Source organism: Dendrobates tinctorius, unplaced genomic scaffold (assembly GCF_039654945.1).
Source record: "Dendrobates tinctorius isolate UK_male_01 unplaced genomic scaffold, ASM3965494v1 ptg000254l, whole genome shotgun sequence".
NCBI lineage: Eukaryota > Metazoa > Chordata > Amphibia > Anura > Dendrobatidae > Dendrobates > Dendrobates tinctorius.
In genome coordinates, this window is record NW_027361921.1 from 7,751,040 (window position 1) to 7,778,849 (window position 27,810).

At 44.8% G+C, this 27,810-nt stretch overlaps 1 protein-coding gene across 1 annotated transcript in view; it reads left to right on the plus strand.

Annotated features, from left to right (window-relative positions):
• VPS16 (VPS16 core subunit of CORVET and HOPS complexes) overlaps positions 1 to 27,810 on the plus strand; it is a 325,784-nt gene that overhangs the window by 194,593 nt on the left and 103,381 nt on the right. The gene's annotated exons all lie outside the window — the stretch shown is intronic.

Here is a 27,810-nt window from a genome sequence, read left to right on the forward strand (position 1 = left end):
GGCGGTTGGGTGAGGAGCGAATAAGTGTGGAGGAGAGAAGGAGGTCTTGGGAGGATCGGAGATTAAGTGAGGGAAGATATCGGGAGATTAATTCAGAGATATATGGAGGAGACAGGTTATAGATGGCCTTGTAGGTCAGTATTAGTAATTTGAATTGGATACGCTGAGGGAGTGGGAGCCAGTGAAGAGATTTGCAGAGGGGAGAAGCGGAGGAGTAGCGAAAAGAGAGATGAGTTAGTCGGGCAGCAGAGTTAAGGATGGACTGGAGAGGTGCGAGGGTGTTAGCAGGGAGGTCACAGAAAATGATGTTGCAGTAGTCGAGACAGGAGATGATGAGGGCATGCACAAGCATTTTAGTAGAGTGAGGGTTGATGAAGGGACGGATTCTGGAAATATTTTTGAGCTGGAGGCGGCAGGAAGTGGAGAGAGCTTGGATGTGCGGTTTGAAGGACAGGGCAGAGTCAAGGGTTACTCCGACGCGGCGGACCTCCGGTACGGGGGAAAGCGTGATGTCGTCAATTGTTATAGATAGGTCAGGTAAGGAAGATCCGTGAAATGGGGGGAAGATGATCAGTTCAGATTTGTCCACATTCAGTTTGAGGAAGCGGGAGGAGGAGGACATGGCTGATTGACACTCCGGGTTTTGGAGAGGTGATGTCTGGGCCAGAGAGGTAGATCTGGGTATCATCGGCATAAAGGGGGTACTGGAATCCCCGTGGGACTTTGAGTTGCCCCAGGCCAAGTGTATAGATTGAGAAGAGTAGGGGTCCTAGAACAGAGCCTTGGGGGACTCCAACAGAGAGAGGGTGGGATGAGGAGGTAGTGGGGGAGTGGGAGATGCTCAATGTGCGGTTGGAGAGGTATGAGGAGATCCAGGATAGGGCAAGGTCTTTGATGCCAAAGGAAGAGAGGATCTGTATTAGGAGGCAGTGGTCAACTGTGTCGAAGGCAGAGGACAGGTCTAGAAGGAGGAGTATAGAGTATTGTCCGTTCGCTTTGGCTGTAAGTAAGTCGTTAGTAATTTTGGTCAGGGCTGTCTCAGTGGAGTGATGGGGGCGGAAACCAGATTGTAGATTGTCAAAGAGCAGGTTAGATGGGAGGAAAGTTCGGCATGGACGTGCTGCTCCAGGAGTTTGGAAGCGAATGGGAGCAGCGATATTGGGCGATAGCTGGACATAGCAGTTGGGTCGAAGGTTGGCTTTTTGAGGATAGGCGTGATTGTAGCATGTTTGAAAGCAGAAGGGAAAATACCGAAAGTTAGTGATAGGTTGAAGAGGTGGGTTAGAGATGGGATAAGAGTGGTGGCGAGGTTGGGGAGGAGATGGGGATGGGGTCAAGTGCGCAAGTGGTGAGGTGTGATTTGGAGAGAAGATAAGCAAGCTCCCCTTCAGTGATGTTGGATAAGGAGGTTATGGGGTTTGGGCATTGGTCTGGTATACAAAGGGGTTGTGGTGGTTGAATAATTAAGACTTGCCGTGTTTGGTCTATCTTGTTTCTGAAGTGCATGGTGAAGTCTTCAGCAGAGATTAGGGAATTTGGAGGGGTGTCGTGTCAGTAGCTTGGAAGATTCCCATTCAAAATAAAACATAACCTTTAATAATTCATTAAAAGCTGAGACATCACATAAACAACACTTAAACAGACATAATAGTGCTCGTGCGTATCAGTGCTCATTTAAAAAATGGTTCGGTCTCACCATTACTCATGGACATAGACGCCCCGGCGTATTTTTCAGAGGTCCCCTGCTGGGTATTCGGGTCCATATAGCAGCACAAGACAGCGTGTGGAAAAGGAGGTTAAAGGGTTACAGGTGTGCAGTTTTCCCTGTCCTCCCTGTCGTGCCCAGGTATTACTCCTGCCCTTACAAGGACACGCCCCAAATGGACCCTATAGTGTCACCCCCAGTTGTCAGAAGGGGTATTTGCTCCCTACGCCTTTCCTCACCAATAACGGGGATTCATCAGGGGAGTTATACAAATAGATATAAGGGGGTTTAAATATATTTGTCCATAAAGAAAAAGAGAAGGCCCTGCAGTGGCTGGGTGCCTCAACTAGCAGAGTGACTGTCCATATCACTGCCAAAAAGTAAGTCCAGGAAGTTGGAGGGGGCAGTGGTTGGTGGAGGAGGGAGTTAAAAGTATTGAACAACTGTTTAGGGTTGTGGGATAAGGAAGATACAAGGGATGTAAAGTAGGCCTGTTTAGCAGAGGTGAGAGCTGATTTGAATACAAGTGTTGCTTGTTTGAGTGCAGTGAAATCGTCTTGGGAATGTGTTTTCTTCCAGCGCCGTTCTGAAGTTCTGGATGCTTGCCGAAGCTTTTTAATGGTGTTATTGTGCCAGGGTTGTCTATTGATTCATCGCACTCTGTTATGCATGACAGGGGCGACCGAGTCGATGGCTGATGCAGGAGTGGCATTGTAGAAGCTAGTGGCAGTGTCTGTATCGTGGAGTGAGGATATGGAGGACAGTGGTAGGATAGAGTCAGAGAGTGTGTGAGTGTCTAGATGTGCAAGGTTTCTGCGGGGGTGTGCATGTTGCTGGGCATGGGTGACAGGTGAGGAGGACAGGGATGAGAAAGTGAGTAGATGGTGGTCAGATAGCGGGAGAGGGGAGGTGGTGAAGTTAAAAAGAGAGCAGAGGCGGGTGAAGACCAGGTCTAATGTGTGTCCGTCTGTGTGGGTGGCTGAGGAGGACCACTGAGTAAGTCCAAAGGAAGAAGTAAGGGACAGGAGTTTGAAAGCTGCTGACTGGTGGGTGTCAATGGGGATGTTGAAGTTACCCATGATGATGGTGGGAATTTTAGCAGAGAGAAAGTGAAGGAGCCAGGTGGAGAATTGGTCAATAAAGGCAGTGGTGGGGCCTGGAGATCGGTATATGACAGCTACTTGGAGGTTGGAGGGAGAGTAGATGCGTACAGAGTGGACTTCAAAAGAGGGGAGGACAAGGGAGGGAAGAGGTGGGATTGGGTTGAAGGTGCAGTTGGAAGAAAGGAGAAGGCCCACTCCTCTACCATGTCTGTTGCCAGGGCGAGGAGTGTGGGTGAAGTGGAGGCCGCCATAGCATAGCGCAGCAGGGGAGGTGGTGTCGGAGGGTGTCAGCCATGTTTCAGTGAGGCCAAGGAAGGAAAAATTACGAGAGGTAAAGAGGTCGTGAATCACGTGGAGTTTATTGCAGACTGAGCGGGCATTCGAGAGTGATCCAGAGAGAGGGAGCAGGGTGGTGGGTGTCAAAGGCACAGATATGAGGTTGGAAAGATTTCAAGTGTTTTTTTTTTATTGGGAGTGATAGAAGGGGGTAATAATGGGAGGTATGAGCTGTGGGGGTCCAGGATTGGGAGGTATGTCGCCAGCAGTGAGGAGAAGCAGAGCGAGGCAGAGCAGGTGGGAGGAGGAGAGTGGGAGATGTGTTTTGTGCGTTGTTAGGAGAGATCTGAAGTTGAGGAGCAGGTCAGTGGAGGAGGTCAGGTGGGTGGGCAAGAGGGAAGGAGAGATTATTACTTGGTTAGAGGGTGCTGGGGTCTGTGGATAGCGAAGGAGAGTCAGGAGTAATGGAGGCAAAAACATTAGAGCATATTTCAGCATGGTAAAAGTAAGTGTGGAGCTGACAGAAATTTGGTGTATTTAAACAGAGTTTTGGCATACCTTCTGGTCACTTCTGGCTCATTTCTGGCATATTTCAATTATTATCCTTATAATGGCATCCTTGCAATGGCAGACCAATCTCTAAGAATTTATAACAGCTCAAAATACTTCTCTGGTCAGGGATCGTTACCAGTCACATTATTGTGATATGTTGACATGAATTCTGATGGATATATTTATCTGTAAGGGGTTATCCAGGCTGGGTATCAAAGTCTCTGGATTCACTGGGAGCAGACAATCCTGTGACTGCAAGTATCCATATTCCGGCCACATTCTAACTAGACTTGCAACTTTCGTGCCACACCTAGACAACCCTTTTAAAGGGATTTCCCACTACCTGGAAACCCCTTTTATAAGTGAAGTAGTCCCCTTTGTTAAAAAAAAAAAACACATACTTTCCCTCCTGCATAGGCGCTTTCTCAGCAATGCTTACACTGTTCTACCACATGACGCTTGTAGCCAATCGGCAGCTGCTATTTGGCTGCCGTGCTTGTCTGACTTTTTTTTCCAAGGGAAGCAGGAGTGATCCCTGATTGGTTGCAGGGCTCAAGTGGCATAACAGTCCCACGCGAAACCCAGGAGACCTTCCGCTAACATTGCTGAAACGCGCTGGTGCATGGGGTAAGTGGGTATTTTTTTCCTCTTACAGGGGGACTAATTCACTTAAAAAGGGTTGTGAAGGCAGTGGACAACCCCTTTAACACTTTGGTTTTGATTTTTTCCTTTTTCTATAGGAATACCGTATTTATAGCTTTCTGTCTGTATCTGTTTTAGTTTTAAAAAATATAAATAAAAACACAATTGCCGTAATAAAAAAATCCTTAAAATAGGGTTGTGTATCCTGCATTAAAAGGAAGTTATCGATCTTTTTATCATTCCAATTGCATATTATTTAACTCAAAGTTTTTGCAAATACAAGTAGCCATGGCAACTGCAGCTTTGTGAGCCGGTGCGTTATCTTGGTGAAATAGCACTCCAGCCCGCAGTTTGCCGCGCCTTTTCTCCTTGACAGCTTCCCGCAATCTTCTGATTTGTTCTGCGTAGTAGGAGCCCGTAATAGTGGCTCCCTTCTCCAAATAGTCCACCATAATAATTCCTTCAGCGTCCCAAAAAATGGACGCCATAACCTTCCCTGCTGAGCTTGACACTTTGAATTTCTTCGGCGTCGGTTCGTCGGCTCGTTTCCATGTCATCGATTGTTGTTTAGTTTCGGAATCAAAGTGGTGGATCCAGGTCTCATCCATGGTCAAAAAACGTGACAAAAAATTCTCCTTGTCTGCTCGGAACTTTTCGAGATTTGCTATTGAAATGTCAACTCGTTTCTTCTTTTGCTCGTCGGTTAACATTTTTGGCACCCAAAGAGCAGAGACCTTTCTCATATGCAATTCTTTTGCAAGGATTCTTTGAATACTGCCATATGAGATCCCTGTGACCTCAGCTACATGCCTGATAGTCACTCTTCGATCTGCCAGCACAACTTCTTCAACTTTTTTCACGTTTTCTTCATTGAGGGACGTGGATGGGCATCCTTCGCAATGTTCATCTTCCGTCGATGTTCTTCCCAGCTTAAATTCCTTGGCCCAGCGTGCAACTGTGGAATATGGAGGAGAAGAGTCCCCCAATGTTTCCACCAAGTCACTGTGTATGTCTTTGGTAGACATTTTTTTCAAGCAGAGGTATTTGATGACAGCTGAGCTCGTTTTTTTCCATTTTGATGTTCACTCCTTGGCAGTTCATATTCAAATGAATGTAGCTCCCGGGAATCGTGGCCTATTTAAGTGATTTTTTTTCCCTGGACTAGTGGGTACCTAAGAGAGAAGAAAACATTTTATTTTAATTTCTGTGTGCAATAGAAATAACCGATTATCATTACTTTTGGATCGCCCCTCGTATATTTTACTTGTTGGTGGCTTTGGCTCAATAGAAATGATTATGGGAAACCTCAGGGAAACCTTTAATTCCCAGAGCATACTGTGTTGTGAAAAAATGCCCCCATTATCTTTTGTGGTGTTTTTTTTTTTTGCAATTCTTTTGCACCATTTTGCCTCTAACTAGTGTCTTTGTTTCCCTGTAAACTTAACTTTGATGCGGTGTGTGATTATTAATCATCTGATCAGAGTTTGATCAGTGTGAGTCGATTTTCTTGGGCTTGGAAAAAAATCTTCATCTTCTCCATTCTATCCATGAAAATTGGACTGCACTCAGATGTCATCTGAGTGTTGTCTGATGTTTTCCAGGGATTCATTAACTTCCATGGCTGAGTGCGATCCAAATATTTGATGCAAATCGTGCATGCTTTGATTTTTTTTTTTTTCTCCCCGTGGACAAACTCTGTCCGAGGAAAAAATCAGAGCTGTGCAAAGGAATACGTGGATTTAGTCCGCGCTGCCCAAATGATGAATTTCCAGAAGGTTAATAAAGTTTGACAGTGGTTTATTCTACGCGTTTCAAGATTTTTTGCAACCTCTTCTTCTTTCCTGAAGAAGAGGTTGCAAAAAACCTTGAAATGCGTAGAATAAACCACTGTCAAACTTTATTAACCTTCTGGAATTTCATCATTTGGGCAGCGCGGATGAAATCCACGTATTCCTTTGCACAGCTCTGTTTCAGATAGTCGGTGACCGACTTGTGGATCTGCAGCAGCCCTTATCTATACATGCTTTGAATACCTACTACCAGGTGAGCAGTTTTTTGTCAAACCACTTACTTTATTTGTGGGATAAGACCCTATATTGCGCTTGTGTCTCCCTCTTTCCTCACAATACGAGGAAAGAATCAGACATGTGCATGGCCCCATAGAATAACATAACACTGGTTCGAGTTCAGTCCATTGTTTTGTTGTATCACACTCGGATTGAAAATAGTCATTTGCCCCTGCCCTAAGAGTTACAAACTCTCCTTCCAGAACAAGCTAACTGGCAGACTCTCCGTTAACTCAATTTGCAGCCAGCAGCAGACAGTGCAACGCAGCAGCTATATAAAGCAGATAATAAAACCTTTTTAATGAAACCCTGTTGCAAAATAATTTTTTACGCCCGTTGTGATCACTGCCAGAGTTTGCCTATACGGACGGCTGACCTCTTGTAACTATAGCCAGTGACTGTGCAACGTTCCCAGCTGTGTAACTCTCTAGATGCCATAGTCGGTAGCATCGGCTGCATCTAGATGGATGCAAGAGGGAAGGGACTCCTTCTTTAACTTTATCAGCACCCCTGCAATGTGATCTTTGGCGCTGATGGTTGTGATGGAACTGGATGTCAAGCCGGAACCTCTAGATCTGCAAGGTAAGATGGGCCGTTAGGAAATGCCATAAATTGGATCTAGCAGTTTCCTGACAGTGTACAGCTGACAGGTGTAATATGATGCAGTACGTAAGTGTTACACCAGTGGTCCGTCTATTCAGTGCTCAAGCCCCTGAGCAATACTAAGTAAAAGAGAAGGGAAAAAAATGGAAAAATGCTTTTATGTGAAATAAAAAGTGAACAATGAATCCACAACTTGAACGACTCATACCATACAGCTCACAATATCTTACCTGGAACTTGAATAAAATTTAGAAAAAATGCCAAAAATGCTTTTTTTTTTTTCATCCTACTACTTCACAAAACGTTTAATAAAAGTGATCCGCAAGTTGTTAGTCAAGAAAAATTGTATCATGCAAAACATCACCCCATCCGGCCAAAAAACATGCTCCCACTCAGCTGTCAGTAGAAAAATAACAAGATATATGGTAGCTCTCAGACTATGGCAATGCAAAACCAAAAAAATATATTGTAAGAAAATAGTTCTCAGTAAAAAACAAAAGTAGCAAAGCTTCAAAAAAACTTGTATAAATCTGGTATTGCTGTAGTTGGACTGATCCCAAGAGTAAATGATCACTTCTACCATACAATGAACAACAGTGTTTTTTGTCTATATTACCTCCTGAAAATCAGAATAAGGCTTTGTTCCCTTTTATCTTGTATCCTATGATCAATAGATAAATGGAAACTGTACTTTAAACAAACTGTATAAATCATTAGTACATTCGAATATACAGATCTTAATAATATAGCTTATCAGATAAATATGCTTCCTTCCCCACTTAGAAATTTCTTCCTCTGCCACCTGGACTCACAATCCTTTCTGGAAAAAACCTCTAGCTCATATCCATTTTGCTAAGGCAAAGTGGACTTGCCAGCTCATTGTAGTGTCATGTGACAGCCCATTGTTCTCTATGGGGAGGGGAGAAGGAAAAGGAATGAAGAGGAAACAAGCAGAGGGAAACACAGAAAGACAATGCTGAATTTTCTGACAAGTCTTTTCCACCAATGCTGGATTCATATTCATGGCCGAAAATGTTGGCACCCTTGAAATTGTTCCACAAAATTAAGTATATCTCCAAGAAACTTATTGCATTTACATAAGTTTTGTTATACACGTTTATTTTCTTTGTGTGTATTGGAACAACATAAAAAAAGTAAAAAAAAAAAGGCAAATTGGACATAATTTCACACAAAACCCCCAAAACCGACAAAATTGCTGGCACCTTTCAAAAATTGTGGATAACTTGGCTTCAATCATCACGGAAGAAAACGCATAAAAACGTGTGTTTTTTGCGCAAAAACGTGCGTAAAACGCGCAAAAAAGCGCGGGGAAAAAAAAGCTTGTTTTCTAGGAAGGAGTCAGGTTTTCATGCAGAAATTTTCTGCATACATGGACACATAGCCTAACAGTGTGCAAGGACCAACTGGCACACTCTATCTATTAGATAATGAACGCTTATCCTTCACTGTGACACAATGGAAAATTTTTATTTAATATGAATGCTACTTGGAACTTGCATCAGGGTATTAATTTCTTTACCACCATTGATACTTGCAAAGAGATATGTATGATATTGATATATTATGATGGATGAGTGTCACTTTTGTCTGTCTTTTTGCACTTTTTAACATATTTTAGAATTGTTTGTTAATCAATGAACATTTTCTGTCTTGTTTGAAACTTATACACTATGTTTTCTGCTTTTTCTATGTTACCTTGGAGTGGTTTCCTTGTTTGTGAACAGCTACATCTGTGTGGTGTTTCTTGTCACAACTAATTATCAGACTTGGTATCTGTCTATTAAAGGAAAGAACACAGTACCTACAGTCAAATATGGTGGAGGTTCAAAGATGTTTTGGGGTCATCATCCAGCCTCTGGCACTGGATGCCATGACAGTGTGAATTTTTCGCTATTTTTTGTGTTGTTCCAATACACACAAAGGAAATAAATATGTATAACAAAATATGTATACAGTAGTGGCCAAAATTGTGGATACACTTCAATTTTTTTTTCACTTTTAACCCCTTAACCCCCCAGGGTGGTTTGCACATTAATGACCGGGCAAATTTTTACAATTCTGACCACTGTCCCTTTATGAGGTAATAACTCTGGAACGCTTCCATGGATCCTGGTGATTCTGACATTGTTTTCTCGTGACATATTGTACTTCATGTTATTGGTAAAATTTCTTTGATATGACTTGCGTTTATTAGTGAAAAAAACGGAAATTTGGCAAAAATTTAGAACTTTTTGCAATTTTTCTACTTTGAATTTTCATGCCCTTAAATCGCAAAGATATGGCACACAAAATACTTAATAAGTAACATTTCACACTTGCTACTTTACATCAGCACAATTTTGGAACCCAAATTTTTTTTTGTTAGGAAGTTATAAGGGTTAAATGTTGACTAGCGATTTCTCATTTTTACAACACCATTTTTTTAGGGACCACATCACATTTGAAGTCACTTTTAGGGGTCTATATGATAGAAAATACCCAAAAGTGACACCATTTTAAAAACTGCACTCCTCAAGGTGCTCAAAACCACATTCAAGAAGTTTATTAACCCTTCAGGTGCTTCACAGGAATTTTTTGAATGTTCAAAAAAAATGAACATTTAACTTTTTTTCACAAAAAAATTACTTCAAGTCCAAACTTTTTTTTATTTTATCAAGGGTAGCAGGAGAAATTGTACCCCAAAAGATATTGTGCAATTTGTCCTGAGTACGCTGATACCCCATATGTGGGGGGGAACCACGGTTTCGGCGCATGACAGAGCACGGAAGAGTAGGAGCGCCGTTTGACTTTTTCAATGCAAAATTGGCTGGAATTGAGATCGGACGCCATGTCGCATTTAGAGAGCCCCTGATGTGCCTAAACTGTGGAAACCACCCACAAGTGACCCCATGTTGGAAACTAGATCCTCCAATGAACTTTTCTAGAAGTGTGGTGAGCACTTTGAACCCCCCCAAGTGCTTCACAGAAGTTTATAACACCCAGGTGTGAAAATAAAAAAAATCATTTTTTCCACAAACATGATCTTTTTGTCCCCAATTTTTTATTTTCGCAAGGGTAACAGAAGAAATTGGAGGCCAAAAGTTGTTGTCCAATTTGTCCTGAGTACGCTGATATCCCATATGTGGGAGTAAAGTACTGTATGGGCACACGTCGGGACTCTGAAGGGAAGTAGTGACGTTTTGGAATGCAGACTGATGGAATGGTCTGCGGGTGTCATGTCACGTTAGGAGAGCCCCTGATGTGCTTAAACAGAGGAAACACCCCACCAGTGACCCCATTTTGGAAACTAGACCCCCCCCCCCCGAAGGAACTTATCTAGATGTGTGGTGAGCACTTTGAATCCCCAAGTGCTTCACATAAGTTTATAACGTAGAGCCATAAAAATAAAAAAAATCTTTTTTTTTTCCACAAAAATCATCTTTTAGTCCCCAATTTTTTATATTCCCAAGGGTAACAGGAGACATTGGACCCCAAAAGTTGTTGTGCAATTTGTCCTGAGTAGGCTGATACTCCATATGTGAGGGTAAACCACTGTTTAGGCGCATGGCAGAACTTGGAAGTAAGGAGCACGTGTGACTTTTTCAACTCAGAATTGGCTGGAATTGAGATCAGACGCCATGTTGCGTTTGGAGAGCCCCTGATGTGCCTGAACAGTGGAAAGCCCCCACTTCTAACTCCAACCCTAACCCCAACACACCCCTAACCCTAATCCCAACCCTAGCCATAACCCTAACTCTAGTCCTAACCCTAATGGGAAAATCGAAATAAATACATTTTTTTATTTTATTATTTTTCCCTAACGAAGGGGGTGATAAAGGGGGGGTTTGATTTACTATTTATGGCGGTTTTTATGTTTGGTAGCTGTCACACACTAAAAGACGCTTTTTATTGCTAAAAATAGTTTTTGCATCACCACATTTTGAGAGCTATAATTTTTCCATATTTTGGCCCACAGAGTCATGTGAGGTCTTATTTTTTGCGGGACGAGTTGACGTTTTTATTGGTACCATTTTCAGGCATGTGACAATTTATTCAGGTTTTTGGGAGGCAGAATGAACAAAAACCAGCATTTCATGAATTTCTTTTGGGGGTGCGTTTACACCGTTCCTTGTGTGGTAAGATTGATAAAGCAATTTTATTCTTCGGGTTAACACGATGACAGCGATACCTCATTTATGCTATGTGCACATGGTGCGTATTCTGTGTAGGAATTTTTCACGCAGAATTTACTAAATCCGCAGGTCAAATGACCTGCATTTTTCCTGTGGATTTAGTGGGGGTTTTTTTGCGGTTTCACTGCATGCTTTGTGCGGTTTTCCACCTGTGGATTTCTAGAATGGAGCAGGTGGAAAACTGCAGAAAAGTGCACAAAAGAAGTGACATGCTGCTTTTTTCATTCCGCACCAAATCCGCGCGGAAAAAAAGCAGCGTGTGCCCAGCGGACTTTGTTTCACATAGGCTTTAATGCTACTGTACATCACATGCAGTTCTGCTGCGTATACGCAGGGCCAAATCTGCTGCATATATGCAGCAGAATCCATACCGTGTGCACATAGCCTTATGTCTTTTTTTATGTTTTGGCGCTTTTATACAATAAAAAGAATATTATATAAAAAAATAATTATTTTTGTATCGCTTTATTCTGCAAGCTATAACTTTTATATTTTTTCGCTAATGACATTGTATGGTGGCTCATTTATTGTGGGACAAGATGACGTTTTCAGCGGTACCATGTTTATTTATATCTGTCTTTTTGATCGCGTGATATTGCACTTTTTGTTCGGCGGTATGATGATAAAGCATTGTTTTTGCCTCATTTTTTTTTTTGAAGGGGTTCACTTAAAGGGGCTAACTAGTGGGACAGTTTTATAGGGCAGGTCGTTACGGACACGGCAATACTAAATATATGTACTTGTATTGTTTTTTTTTATTATTTACATAAAGAAATGAATTTGTTGGGGAACATACCGTATATATTTTTTTCTTTAGGAATTTTTTTGTAATTATTTTTAGACGTGTTTTTTTTTTTTTTTTTACTTTATTACATTGTCCCTGGGTGGGACATTACTATATACAGTGCCTTGCGAAAAGTATTCGGCTCCCTGGGAATTTTCAACCTTTTCCCACATATCATGCTTCAAACATAAAGATACCAAATGTAAAAGTTTGGCGAAGAATCAACAATAAGTGGGACACAATTGTGAAGTTGAACGAAATTTATTGGTTATTTTAAATTTTTGTGTTAATACAAAAACTGAAAAGTGGGGCGTGCAATATTATTCGGCCCCTTTACCTTAATACTTTGAGCCACCTTTTGCTGCAATTACAGCTGCAAGTCGCTTGGGGTATGTCTCTATCAGTTTTGTACATTGAGAGACTGAAATTCTTGCCCATTCTTCCTTGGCAAACAGCTCGAGGTCGGTGAGGTTGGATGAAGATCGTTTGTGAACAGCAGTTTTCCTCTCTTTCCACAGACTCTCGATTGGATTCAGGTCTGGACTTTGACTTGGCCATTCTAACACCTGGATACGTTTATTTGTGAACCATTCCATTGTAGATTTTGCTTTGTTTTTGGGATCATTGTCTTGTTGGAAGACAAATCTCCGTTCCAGTCTCAGGTCTTTTGCAGACTCCATCAGGTTTTCTTCAATAATGGTCCTGTATTTGGCTCCATCCATCTTCCCATTAATTTTAACCTTCTTCCCTGTCCCTGCTGAAGAAAAGCAGGCCCAAACCATGATGCTGCCACCACCATGTTTGACAGTGGGGATGGTGTGTTCAGGGTGATGAGCCGTGTTGCCTTTACACCAAGTATATCGTTTGGCATTGTTGCCAAAAAAAGTGATTTTGGTTTCATCTGACCAGAGCACCTTCTTCCACATTAACACACTATAGTGTCCTCAACACTGCTATAATGGCACTTCTATAACTATGAACATATCAACAGGGAAATAAGATGTAACTAATATCCCAGAACAATGAAGCGAACCAATAAATATTCTGTGATAAAATCACGATATTTTTATTTCATGAAAAAAGAATTAAAAAAGACCACATGTCATTTTAAACATAATATACCCCTAGGGGAAAATTGCACAGCCCAAAATTTCATAATCCAATTAATCAATATATATTCAATATACAGTATATCATCATTTAAATGTCACAGGAGGTATAATAAAAAAAACTGCTTCCTAATATCAATTTCAAATATCATTATATAAAGTTAACAATTAAAATAATTAACTCCATGATACACATCAACAAGGTCTATAATATAGTCTCCATACATGAAATAATTTTATCCACAAGATATTACATAATAATCCAAGCAGGAGACACTGAAAAAATATATATAAGATAGAAGCAGTTGTTACACAGTATCTATAATAATAAATGCCCTAAGCAACTTCCGGTTGTAACAACTTCCGTCCAGTTGTAACCGGTGACGTCACCGCACACCTCTTTCCATGTTAACCCTCAACACACACACTCCACTCACCTTTCACCATCTCCACTCACGTCCACTCACTCTTTCACTCCACATACGACCCTTTCTCTCACTCCGTCTCTCATACTCACGCCGTCATCGCCGCTGATCCACGATCCCCGACATCATCTTCCGCCGGCGCCATCCTGGATCCAGACGTCCTCCACGCCGGCGACATGTTCTTGCGGCGACGCCATTTTGGATCGGCGAAATCCCGCGATAGTCAAGATGGCGTCGCCGCAAGAACATGTCGCCGGCGAGGACGACGTCGGGATCCAAAATGGCGTCGGCGAAAACTCGCGAGATTTCGCCAACGCCATTTTGGATCCCGACGTCGTCCACGCCGGCGACATGTTCTTGCGGCGACGCAATTTTGGATCGGCGAAATCCCGCGATAGTCAAGATGACGTCGCCGCAAGAACATGTCGCCGGCGAGGACGACGTCGGGATCCAAAATGGCGTCGGCGAAAACTCGCGAGATTTCGTCGACGCCATTTTGGATCCCGACGTCGTCCACGCCGGCGACATGTTCTTCCGGCGACACCATCTTGACTATCGCGGGATTTCACGATACTCAAGATGGCGTCGCCGCAAGAACATGTTGCCTGCGTGGACAACGTCTGGATCCAGGATGGCGCCGGCGGAAGATGATGTCGGGGATCGTGGAGCAGCGGCGATGACGGAGTGAGTATGAGAGACGGAGTGAGAGAAGGGGTCGTATGTGGAGTGAAAGAGTGAGTGGAGATGGTGAAAGGTGAGAGGAGTGTGTGTTGAGGAGTGTGTGTGTTGAGGGTTAACATGGCAAGAGGTGTGATGCTATCGCATCCTCCCGATGCGATAGCATCGGGCCATAATCTAGTGGAATATAAGTATAAAACTTAATTACCTTCACTGCAATATAACCGTAAATAGGAGCCGTGCAAGAGACCCCCGCGCCCCGACGAGAAGCCACCTCCCTGCAGGACCCGGAAGGACCCTGCGGCCATCTTGGATCTGGGGCCTGCAGTCTCAAGGAAGCACGCAGGGAACATTGTGACCATGTTTGATCACAATGTGCTGGGGGTTAATGTGCCGGGAGCTGTCTGTGACCTTTATTATTACAATAATGCCACAAGTAGTCTAAGGTAGATTAGAACACCTCTACATAGAAAAAAGGTTACCATAATACAAAATATCTCATTACTTCTATAAGAACAGCGGAATGGCCGAATCAAAATATCACGTCCTAATACGTTAATTTCATTCTATCCCTATGTGTTCTTTCTTTAGTAGCGTGTATGGTATCCTTTAGCATCAATAATAGCTATGCATCTCCTTTGCATTGATTCAACAAGACTTCTCAGGTTCAATGTGGTTATAACATTGTATCAGGAACTGATAACAGCTGCAATCAATGCCCATTTGTTGCTCGGTTGTTTACTAGAAACCAATCGCTTTAATCTTGACCACAGATTTTTGATAGGGTTCAGATCAGGACTGTTTCCTGGCCATGAAAGCACAGAAATTTAATTTGCTTTCCAACCATTTTAGACATTGCCTTGCAGTATGACATGGTGCTCCATCCTGTTGAAAAATAATTTTGGTTTGTTCCTTGCCAAGGTCACAAATTGATGGGATACGCTTTGGTTCAAGAACATAATAAATATATTTAGAAGCATTTACAGTTCCCTCAAGGACCTGTATTCTCCCAATTCCATGTCAGGACATACAGTCCCATATCATAACACTCTCAGGATGTTTCATTGTAGCTGTCATACACTCTGGAAGACAGTCTTCCTTTGGCCTTCTCTGAACATAATGCACTCCGTCACTACCAAAAATTGATATTCTTGTTTCATCGCTCCAGATTACTTTCTTGCAATCTTCAGTTGTCCAGCTAAGATTTTCTTTGGCCCAGGAAAATCTATTACTTCTCTGTTTAAGAGTTAGGAATGGCTTTTTCCTTGGTGTTTGTGCTTTCAGACCGGCATCAAATAATCGGCGACGTACTGTTCTGTCCGACACCAAAACTCCTCCATCGTGCAAGAACTGATTGAGTTCCTTGGCAGATGCTCTTCTGTTTTGCAAGGCTAATCTAACAATTCCTCTGTCTGTTTTTGGAGTTGTTGCCCTTTTCCTTCCTCTTCCACTCTTATTTTTGATGCTGCAACTATCAGAAAAACGTGAACACAGATTTTGCACTCTAGAAGCAGTGACTCCACCACCCATCTTCCTAGCAATTTCTCTGAAACTATATCCCTCCTTCCTCAAAACAATAGCTATAGCTCTTTTTTGGAGACCAATCAGAATTCTTTGTGGCTGGCATGATTAAAATGTAAAAAAAAACTGGAGTTTGTGAGCTCAAAATAGACATACCATATATACTCGCGTATAAGCCGAGATTTTCAGCCCATTTTTTGGGCTGAAAGACCCCCTCTCGGCTTATACGCGAGTCATATACCAGGGGGTCTGTGGGAGAGGGGGAGCGGGGGTGTCAGGTAATACCCCCCCTTGGCGCAGTCTATGCAGCCCCCCTGTTTCTCCCGGTCTCAGGCTCCTTCCTTCAGCGGTCACGTGGTACCGCTCATTAAAGTCAGGAATATGCACATATTTATGACTTTAATGAGCGGTACCACGTGACCGCTGAAGGAAGGAGCCTGAGACCGGAAGAAGCAGGGGAGCTGCAGAGACCGCATCAGGAGGGGGGGTATATGCTATATTTACCTGTCCCCGGTCCACCGCTGCGTGCTGCTCTGTCCTCTCCTCCGCGTCCTCTGTCTGTGATGTTCAGGTCAGAGGGAGCGGTGAAGTAGTTAGTGCCCGCCGCGCCCTCTTCCTGAGCGTCATATCGCCAGTGCCGGGGTCCTGAGCCAGTGGTGACCCCGTCACCTGTCCCTGCCTGCTCAGTACACCGGCATTGGGCCCCCAGCGAAAGAGAGGTGAGTATGTCATTTTTTTTTTATATGCAACAGCATATGGGGGCATAATCTTTGGAGCATCTTATGTGGCATAATTATGGAGCATCTTATGGGGGCATAATCTATGGAGCATCTTATGGTGCATAATCTATGGAGCAGCATGTGGGGGCATAATTATGGAGCAGCTGTGACGTCCGTCTGGTGTGAGTTTGAGCTGCAAGAAAGACAGCACCCCGAGAAACCCTGAGACCCTTACCCCATACAGGGATCTGGAATTACAGCGGAGCCCAAGGGGTAGCTGCCTATGACAGCAGCGGACCGGAGCAGGACGGTCGCCAGGAAGGGATTAATAAACGGGAGCGAATGCGTAGTCAGGTCCAAGTCAAAACCGGGCGGCAGCAGAGGTACAAAATCTGCAGGCTGAAGCAGAGTCAAAATCCAGGCTAAGGTCAGGGTCATAAACTGGGAGAGCAGCAGAGGTACAAAATCGGCAGGCTGAAGCAGAGTCAAAATTCAGGCTATGGTCAGAGTCATAAGCGGGGAGAGCAGCAGAAGTGCACAATTGGCAGGCTGTAGAAGGGTCAGAAATCCAGGCTGAGGTCAGAGTCAAAATAGCAATTTAAACACTAGGACACTGGGGAAACCAAGACTATATCTGGTGGCCTGCAGGACAGGCTCCAAAGTATTTGAAGGATACGGCTATCCCTCACAGGCTCACAACCTGATGACCTAATATGGACCGCCCCCAGAACCAGGCCATATGGCGATGCACCAACCCCATCACCTCTGACAGAAGAGCGAAGCCTGCGCCCACCAGATGCCTGCGCAGGAGCCCCTTCTCTGTCACCATCATCACCCACAGGAGAAACATGGCGATGCCCAACGACAGAGGCATGCATCAAAGGAGCGGGACCACATGAGGACATAGCCCTCCTATCGCCGGCACCACCAGTCGGAGTCCGACGCCTCCCAGTGGCCGATGCAGGAACACCAGCCCCCGAGTCCGACGGCGACGTGACAGTCCGGCGCCTCCCAGTGGCCGAGGCAGGAACACCAGCCCCCGAGTCCGACGGTGACGTGACAGTACCCCCCCTTCTAAGAGGCGCCTCCGGACCCTCAAAACCCGGTTTGTTAAAATGAAGGAGCTGAAACTTCCTGATCGAACCCTTGGCATGAATGTTACTGGCAGGCACCCAGGACCTTTCCTCTGGACCATAGCCCTTCCAGTGAGCGACATACTGCACGGATCCTCTCACTAAGCTGGAGTCAAGGATTCTTTGGACCTTGTATTCCAAGGCACCCCTGACCAAAACTGTAGGAGGGGACTGGACAGGATAAATAGGGGAGTGATACAATTTGAGAAGGGACTTATGGAATACATTAGGCAGTTTAAATGATTGAGGAAGTTTCAGACGAAAGACTACTGGGTTAATCACCTCAATAATCTCATATGGACCAATAAACCTGGGACCCAGTTTGGCAGACGGTACTTTAAGCTTAATTTTCCCTTCACCCATGACAGCACCACCTGAGAGGGATCCGCCCCGCCAGGACAGGAACCTACTGAGACATAAGGGGCGGCACCTCTCCCCCGCTTCAGTTGGGTTCCTGTCCTGGAAGGAATCCCACTGTGGCGGTGCCTGTCATGGGCGAAGGAAAAGATAAAAGACCCAGGCCCGTCCCGGCGCGGGAAGAACAGGTAGCTTACCTGTAGCGCTGGCAGTCGGGTCCTGGAAGCGCAGTCCCCGGGGTCCCTGGGGCTCCGGGTTTGTGCGGGCGTGGATGGGATCCCGGTGGCTCCGGGAAGCCCCCACCGCGCCGCCCTCCCCTCGCGCACGCCGCATCTCGATCCCCATGGTAGGGGAGAGACGCTGGCGTCTTCCGGCCGCTGACGTCAGCGGCGCTTGGAATGCTGGGTGCGCCGGCTGACGTCAGCAGAAGGAGACGGTGTAATGGCGCCGGGTGCGACGCCGGCCGGCTTCTGAAGCGCTGGGCCGGCGGTCGCAGGGGGGAGGGGAGGAAGACGCTCACCAGGCGGAGGCATGCAATTTAAAAGGAGGAAGACAGCTGTAGATCGGCGGTGCAAAATAGAGTCCGAGCAGGAACGTTCAGCGTCCCTGCCTCCCTCACAGCCCTCTGGCTGGAAGCATGGAAGCCATTCAAGCAGCAGTCGCCCCAGCCGCAGGTCGGGGCACTCCTCAAGGTCCAAAGAGCGCGGGTCAGGTGCTCCGATGCAGCCTCCAAGTCCGGTACCCTTGATTACGGGTGGTGAGTGATCTTCGTGAATGTTAACAGTATATTAATAGGGGTTTTCTATTGTATGCTTCACCCTGTAGGAAAGGCCCAGAAAAGCGGGAAGCAAGAAGAATAATAGGGGTTGTGCTATATGTAAATCTCCCCTAGCAAGAGACTGGCAAAAAGATCTCTGTGCTTCATGCATTCAGCGGACTATGGCGGAGGAAGCGCCTAGTTTCGCAGCCAATCTAATATCTGCCCTCAGGTCAGAAATGGAAGGCTCAATTAAGTCCTTATTGAAAAAAGGGAAAAAAAGCAGGAAGGATTTCCCTAGTTCCCCCTCCGATTCCGCGTCAGTATCATCTCAGGCGGAAAAATCATCCTCCTCAGACTCCTCAGATAGTGACACAGGGGGTAAGCCATGTTTCCCTGTAGAAGATACAGATGCCCTCCTAAAGGCCATTAGAACCACAATGGGCCTACAGGAAGAAAGGGCGGCTAAAACCCTAGAGGACGTCATGTTTGGGGGGCTTCAGGAGAGGAAAAAACGAACCTTTCCAGTAAACGCGAAAATCCAGGCGCTTATTGAGAAGGAGTGGAAAAAGCCTGAAAAATCGGGGGCCCTTCCATCCGCCTCTAAGAGACGATACCCCTTTGAATACAAGGATACGGAGGTATGGGACAAAGTCCCAAAAATAGATGCAGCGGTGTCCAGATCTTCCAAAAGGTCGGCCCTGCCCTTGGAAGATGCAGGGATTCTTAGAAACCCGCTGGACAAAAAAGCGGACTCATATTTGAGGCACGCATGGGAAGCGACAGCAGGAGGTCTAAAGCCGGCGATAGCGGGCACCTGCACGGCACGCTCCCTCATGATCTGGCTGCAGCAGTTAGAAGAGAAGCTGGCGTCAAGGGTCCCAAGAGAGAAGATCTTATCAGACATGTATCTCTTGCACGGGGCAGCGGCTTTTTTGGCAGATACCTCGGCGGACTCTATGCGATTGACAGCCAGAGCAGCGTCACTATCAAATGCTGCTAGACGCGCGTTATGGCTTAAGGGCTGTCCGGGTGACCTTTAGTCCAAGGCCAAATTGTGCTCTCTCCCCTGCGATGGTCGATTCCTGTTCGGCAAGAACTTGGACGATATTCTGGAGAAAGCAGGCGATAAGAAAAAAGGCTTCCCCAGATTCCCTATGGATCAGAGGAGACAGCCCTTTCGGAGGGGGAGATTCAATAGAGGGCATCCTCCCGCTGACAGGAGAAGATGGGAGGATAAAAGAAAGAAAGAATCAGGGTTTATGTTTGGTGGAGGCACCTCCACCTCAAAAAAGTCACCACAATGACGCCGGTATTCCAGTAGGAGGGAGATTGGCACTCTTTTTCCAGGCCTGGGAAAAGATCTCCAATACCTGGATTCTGAGCATCCTAAAAGAAGGCCTGAAAATCCCCTTTAATCGTCAGCCAAAACCCGTGGTCGTCATCACACCTATCAGGAAGATGACCGAAGAACAACTGGCCTTAGAAACAGAAATCCTGAGCCTGATAGACAAGCGGGTACTGTCCAAGGTGCCACGCTTACAGGAAGGAAAGGGGTTTTATTCACCCCTTTTTCTAATAAAAAAACCGGATCAGTCGTTCAGGACAATCATAAATCTCAGACGCCTCAATCTTTGGATAAGGAACCCGACCTTCAAGATGGAATCAGTGACTACGGCAGTGAAGCTGCTACATCAAGATTGCTTCATGGCCGTAGTCGATTTAAAGGATGCGTATTATCACATCCCTATCCATCCAGATTACCAGAAATACCTGAGGGTAGCGCTTTATATTCAGGGCACACAAAGGCACTTTCAGTTCAGGGCTCTTCCGTTTGGCATATCCATAGCCCCGAGGGTCTTCACCAAGGTCATAGCGGAAGTGACAGCCTTTCTCCGGATTCACGATACGGTCATAATACCATACCTGGACGATCTTCTTATAGTGGGCAGTTCAGAGGACCACTGTACAGCACAGTTGACTCAGGTGATCAACACCTTGCAAGAGTTAGGGTGGATAGTCAATTTCAAAAAATCAAAATTACAACCCCTAAAGAAACAGACCTTCCTAGGATTTATACTGGACTCAGAAAGGCAAGAGTGTCTGCTCCCAGAGTCCAAGATAGAGAAGGTACAAAATCTGGCCTTGGCGGGCCGAAACCAACCATGTATGACATTAAGAAAAGCAATGTCCCTACTAGGTACCCTAACATCCTGTATTCCGGCGGTCAGGTGGGCTCAGTTTCACACCCGGCAACTCCAGGGGGAGATACTAAGAGCACAAAGATCGCTAAGAGGGCGTTTGGAAGGGAAGCTGGAGCTTTCCTCAAAAACCAGAGACTCTCTCAACTGGTGGTTGAACGGGACAAATCTGACCTTAGGAATACCATGGGACAGACAGGCGACAGATATAATTTTAACAGATGCAAGCTCCTCGGGGTGGGGGGCACACCTAAGGGGCCTCATAGGTCAGGGTTCCTGGACACCTCAAGAAAGGAAGGCATCCTCCAACCTGAGAGAACTGTGGGCAGTGGGCAAGGCCCTAAGCCACTTCATTCCGCTACTCCAGGGTCGAGACGTACGCATCATGTCAGACAACAAGGTAGCAGTGGCATACATCAACCACCAAGGTGGGACAAAATCACACTCCTTAATGGAAGCAGCAACAGACATTCTGAGCAGTGCAGAGGAACACCTACACTCCGTGACAGCCCTACACATAAAAGGGGCAGAAAACATAGAGGCAGATTTCCTGAGTCGCAATACCCTGAGGCAAGGAGAATGGGCGCTAAACCGGTCCATTTTTCAAAAGATAATTCAGCTTTGGGGGGAACCGGTGATAGACCTCTTTGCAAACAAGCACAACAGGCAAACAGAAAGGTTCTGCTCTCTAAACCCGAGGGAAAATCCATGGGCAGTGGACTCGTTGCACATCCAGTGGAACTTCAGACTGGCTTACGCGTTCCCCCCCCAGTAGCTCTGATCCCAACTGTGGTAAGAAAAATCAGAAACGATCAAGCCAGGGTGATTCTAATAGCTCCATTCTGGCCAAAAAGGCCCTGGTTCGCTCTGCTACGGAAGATGTCCCTCTCCGATCCATGGGTTCTGCCAGAAATCCCGGACCTACTAGCTCAGGGTCCAATATTGCACGCTCAGGTCAAAGGATTCCATCTGACGGCGTGGAATTTGAAAGGTCGCTTTTAATGGATAGGGGGTTCTCCCCTGGGCTGGTGGCCACTCTGCTAAAAAGCAGGAAACCGGTGACTACTAACATCTACGGCAGAACATGGGATAAGTTCCTACAGTTCTTGGGTAAGCCGTTAGGAAAAGAACCCCCGATTAGGGCCATCCTAGAGTTCTTACAATCTGGGTTGCAGATGGGGTTAGCAGTAAACACACTTAAGGTTCAGGTGTCGGCACTAGGGGCGCTCTACAATTGCAAACTGGCATCAGATAGGTGGATAGCCAGATTTATTAAATCCTGCCATAGAGCTAAGCCTATTCCAATACCCAGAATAGCCCCCTGGGATTTAAACCTGGTGTTAGAAGCCCTTACAAAAGATCCGTATGAGCCATTACATCAGCTACCCCTAAAGTTCTTGACCCTAAAAACAATCCTGTTAGTAGCCCTCACATCAGCCCGCAGGATAAGCGACTTACAGGCTCTCTCAGTAAATCCTCCTTATACGCAAGTCTTTCAGGATAGGGTAGTATTAAGAACAGACCCCAGTTATCTGCCCAAGGTAGTATCAGATTTCCATCGGGGTCAGGAAATTGTCCTTCCATCCTTTTGCGAAAATCCAAAAAATCTGGGGGAGGAAAAATTCCATAGTCTGGATGTTAAAAGGGCTCTCGTAGAATATATATCTGCCACTAGCCAGTGGAGGAGGTCACAGTCCCTATTCGTAGCTTTTCAGGGTGCCAGGAAAGGCTAGGGGGTTTCAAAAGGGACTATTGCTAGATGGATTAGGGAAGCCATTAGTGTAGCCTATTCAGCTAGTGGTATCCCGATTCCTGACGGCATCAAGGCTCATTCCACCAGAGCCGTGGCGACCTCCTGGGCTGAAAAGGCAGAGGTATCAATCGAACAGATTTGTAAGGCCGCTACCTGGGCCTCACCTTCAACCTTCTTTAAGCACTATAGATTAAATCTATCCTCCTCTGCTGACTTAACCTTTGGTAGAAGGGTGCTGCAAGCGGTGGTCCCTCCCTAAGGTGTTTCGAAGTCTCCAAAAATCTCTCAGGTGGTGCTGTCATGGGTGAAGGGAAAACCACCATGGTTACTTACCAGTAGCCGGTTTTTCCGGAACCCATGACAGCACCCGTACATTCCCCCCCTTTTTCACTGTATGGGTGTGCACAATTAGTAGGGTGTTTTGAGTGTTGTGGTGTTGGATTAAACATGTAACTAACCGGGAAGTCCTCTCAATGCTCTGTAACCCAACTGAAGCGGGGGAGAGGTGCCGCCCCTTATGTCTCAGTAGGTTCCTGTCCTGGCGGGGCGGATCCCTCTCAGGTGGTGCTGTCATGGGTTCCGGAAAAACCAGCTACCGGTAAGTAACCATGGTGGTATTCCTGGTAGGAAGTCAGACTTTGTCTCCAACTCCCAGGTGCGGGCTCTTGGAGCGCCGTCTGTTAGCAGAAGAAGCTTGTCTAGCCTGAGCCCCTTTTAAGTTTACGTTGACTTCTGACCAGATAGTTTTTAACTGATGTATGGATCTTTCTACCCCAGGGAGCTCTGACGTCTTAGAAGAGAATGAACCAAAGCGCGGGTGCAGCCCATGATTACAGTAAAAAGGGGTAGTCTTGTTGGACTCCTGGTATTGTTTATTCATGGCAAACTCTGCTAACGGCAGGTGTTTCACCCAATCGGACTGATGCTCAGAGACATAACAATGGAGATACTGTTCAAGAGCTTGGTTGGTGCGCTCGATTTGACCATTGGTTTTAGGATGATAGGCAGAGGAGAAGGACAATTCAATTCCAATCCGTGTACAGAATGCCCTCCAAAATTTCAAAACGAACTGGGTACCTCTATCGGACACAATATTCACAGGAGCACTATGCAGTCGTACAACATGAACAGTTTGCTCAGGGTCTCGGAATTAGGTAATCCAGACAGAGGAAAAAAATGACACTGCTTACTGAATCTATCCACCGCCACCCAGATACACGTCTTCCCTTCTGAGAGCGGTAAGTCAGTGATAAAGTCCATGGAGATGTGAGTCCAAGGACCCTCAGGGGTAGGCAAGGACTGGAGCCACCCGGCAGGGCGATTATGGGGAGACTTAGCGCGAGCGCAGGTTTCACAAGCCAGTACATAGTTCTTACAGTCCTTTACTATAGTTGGCCACCAAAAATTCCTGGTAACAAGTCTGATGATGTTATTGATACCTGGATGCCCTGCAAGGACAGAGTCATGCGATTCCTTCAGAACGTGAAGGCGGAATGTAACCTGGACAAATAATTTTTGGGGAGGAGTAGTGTCAGGGGCTTGTTCTGGGGATCTACGTATTTCTTCCAGAAGATCCAAAGACACAGCCGAAATAACAATCCTGTTAGCTAGTATTGGAGCCGGTTCAGATTCCTCGACCTGTGAAGGGCAAAAACTTCAAGAAAGGGCATCAGCCCTTACATTCTTAGTACCTGGTCGGAAAGTGATCACAAAATCAAATCTAGAGAAGAACAAGGCCCACCTTGCCTGTCTAGGATTCAGTCTTTTTGCTGACTCCAAGTAGGTCAGGTTCTTGTGGTCAGTAATTACGGTGATCTTATGTTTGGCACCTTTGAGGAAGTGGCGCCATTCCTCGAAGACCCATTTGATTGCCAATAATTCCCGATTACCTATATCATAATTCCTTTCGGTGGAAGAGAATTTTCGGGAAAAGAAGGCACATGGACGAAGTTGAGTGAGGGATGCAGTGCCTTTCGATAGCACTACTCCTACTCCAACTTCAGAGGCATCTATCTCTACAATAAAAGGGGCAGTCCAGATCAGGCTGAACCAATATCGGGTTATAGGAGAAACATTCCTTTAGTACAGAAAATGCCTGAAGTGCTTCAGGCTTCCAGTTAACCACATCCGCCCCTTTCCGAGTCAAATCAGTGAGTGGTTTGGCTATCTCCCAAAAACCTTTAATGAATTTGTGATAATAGTTGGTGAAACCTAGAAGTCGCTGCAGCGCTTTTAGAGACTTGGGTTGTACCCATTCCTTAATGGGTTGGATCTTAGCAGGATCCATGCGAAACCCTTTAGCTGAGACAATGTATCCCAGAAACTGTACCTCCTCAGCCATGAAAACACATTTCTCTAGTTTGGAGAAGAAAGAATGCTCTCTAAGTCTCTAGAGGACAGAACAGACATGTTGGACATGCGTCATAAGGTCAGCAGAATAAATCAGGATGTGGTTTAAATAAACGACTACATATACCCCACAGATGTCTCTGAAAATATCATTCACAAAATTCTGAAACACTGCCGGTGCATTACTGAGCCCGAACGGCATTACGAGGTACTCAAAGTGGGCGTGTTAAACGCGGTCTTCCACTCCTCTCCCTTTCTTATACAAACAAGAATATATGCACCTCGGAGGTCAAGCTTAGTAAACCAATGGGCTCCCAACAGCTGATTAAAAAGATCAGGTATGAGTGGAAGCGGATACTGGTTTTTCACAGTGATTGCATTTAACTCACGGTAATCAATGCAAGGTCTGAGACCACCATCTTTTCCACAAAAAAGAACCCAGCCCCAACTGGTGAGGTGGATGGTCTAATAAACCCTTTTCACAAACTGTCTGCTATGTAGTTTTTCATGGTCTGACGTTCTGGATCAGAGAGATTAAATATTCTCCCCTTTGTGCAGCATTATATGGGGTGTATTTTGTGTGGAGCATCTTATGGGGCCATCATGAACTGTATGGAGCATTATATGGGGCTTCTGATTCAATATGGATTTTCAAAAACATTTAACCTACTGATGTCTCAATTAATTTTCCTTTTATTGGTATCTATTTTTATTTTTGAAATTTACCAGTAGCTGCTGCATTTTCCACCCTAGACTTATACGCAAGTCAATAAGTTTTCCCAGTTTTTTGAGGCAAATATAGTGGGGTCGGCTTATACTCGGGTCGGCTTATACACGAGTATATACAGTATATACCATAATTATTCAGTTACAAAATTTAGTTTAAATATTAATAAAATACAAGAAATAAAAATTCTCAATAGTTTGTAAAGAGATTATAGCCTGTAGGACCTATGCTGAAAGGATCAAGTGACGAATGTAGCTTTAAAACGCTATTTTTAATTTAATGCAGACATAAAGAAAAGTTAACATATAACTAAAAATTGATTAATTTTACTCTCAGAGAACGAAGTCCAGTATTTCTTGTCAAAATTATAAAAACTACTGACAAAATATCAAAAACAAGTCTCCCGATATCTTTAGTTAAAGATTGCTTGCCTGGGCTATAAATACAATTACGTAATCAAACAAGTAAGATCGCCAAAAGTTCCAGAAGCCTCGAAAATTTATTAAAAACTTTGTGTATCCACAATTTTGGCCATTAGTGTACCGTATTTTGCGGATTATAAGACGCACCCCAAATTTTGAGGAGAAAAATAGGAAAAAATGTTTTTTTTTAAATAAAATAGTGGTACCTCTTATAATCCATTTGTCTTATTGCTTACCGAGGGTGGCGGCTGCGGTGAAGCGGGGTCCCTGGGTCGCTGCTGGAGGAGGCAAGACTGACGCGTTTCTGCAGGCCGCAGGCTGGGATGAGGGGGTGTTCCACTGCAGGTGAAAATGTCTGCGGTGCTCTGTGGTGCAGGGGACTCCGCTGGCATTTTATGAAAGCCCAGAGCCCACCTTGCACATCCATTACTGCGATGTGGTGGCGTCCAGGAAAATAGCCTCCGGGGGTGACGCATGCTCAGATTGAGAACTCTGCAACAACGCACCACTCTTGCCTCTTCCAGCAGCAACCCTGGGACCCTGCTCCTCCGCGGCTGGAAACGTATATCCGTATTATAAGAGGCACAGCCATTTTCCCTCCAAATTTGCCTGCAGAGGGGAAAGCTGATGAAAATGCAGTATCATATAATAGCTAGAAAATAGTGTCATTCTTCATCAGCATACACATGACAGGTTATTCTGAAAATTTATGAGAAAGGATATTTATCTTGGTGTTTTGGTGGGTCTTTTATTTAGCTTTGTGGTGATTTCTGCCACATCGATTATTTGAATTGATTCGCTTAATAAACTATATTATTCAGAGTGCATGACCTGTTTTAAAGAGCTGCTTTTTTCCTTTTACCTTCCCTTCTGAGCCCTGCCGTGCACTCAAACAGTAGTTTCCGACCACATATAAGGTATTAATGCATTTGGGAGAAATTGTGTAACATATTTTGGGGTCAATTTTCACTAATTAATAGTGATGAGCAAGTATACTCGTTGCTCTGCTGATCGAGTATTTGGATGTGCTCGGAGATTTAGTTTGTCGCTGCAGCTGCATGATTTGCGGCTACTTGACAGCCTGAATACATGTGGGCATTTCCTAACAAACAGGCAATCCCCACATGTATTCAGGCTGTCAAGTAGCCGCAAATCATGCAGCTGCAGCGACATAAACTAAATCTCCGAGCACTTCCAAATACTCGGAGATCACCCGCGCAACGAGTATACTCGCTCATCACTGCTAATTAACCCTTGTGAAAATAAAAAATGAATGAGATTAAAGCAACATTTTAGGGAAAAAATGATTTTTCAGATATTTTATCACCCACTAATGGGTTAACAAACTTCCTGAATGTCGTTTTGAATTCTTTGGCTGGTAAATTTTAAAATCGGGTCTTGTTTTGGAATTTAATGACATATACAACATTGTCACTTCAAAAGTGAAGAAGGTCCCTAAAAATAATTTCATTTTTTTTTTCCCAACAAAACCTTTATTTTGAAATATGAATCCATTTTACATTCTACTTTTTGTGTGGTATAGTCCTATTTAAGGGCTTACAAGATCAAAGTTTAGAAATTGCTAATTTTTTCACTTTTTTGGCAAATTTCATATAAAACCAAATTTATACCTAATTTTACCATTAGCATAAGGTGCAATGTTTCACAAAAAAGTCTCAGAATCACTGGGATGTGATGAAGCATTCCAACAGTAATTCGATATAAAGGGGCACTT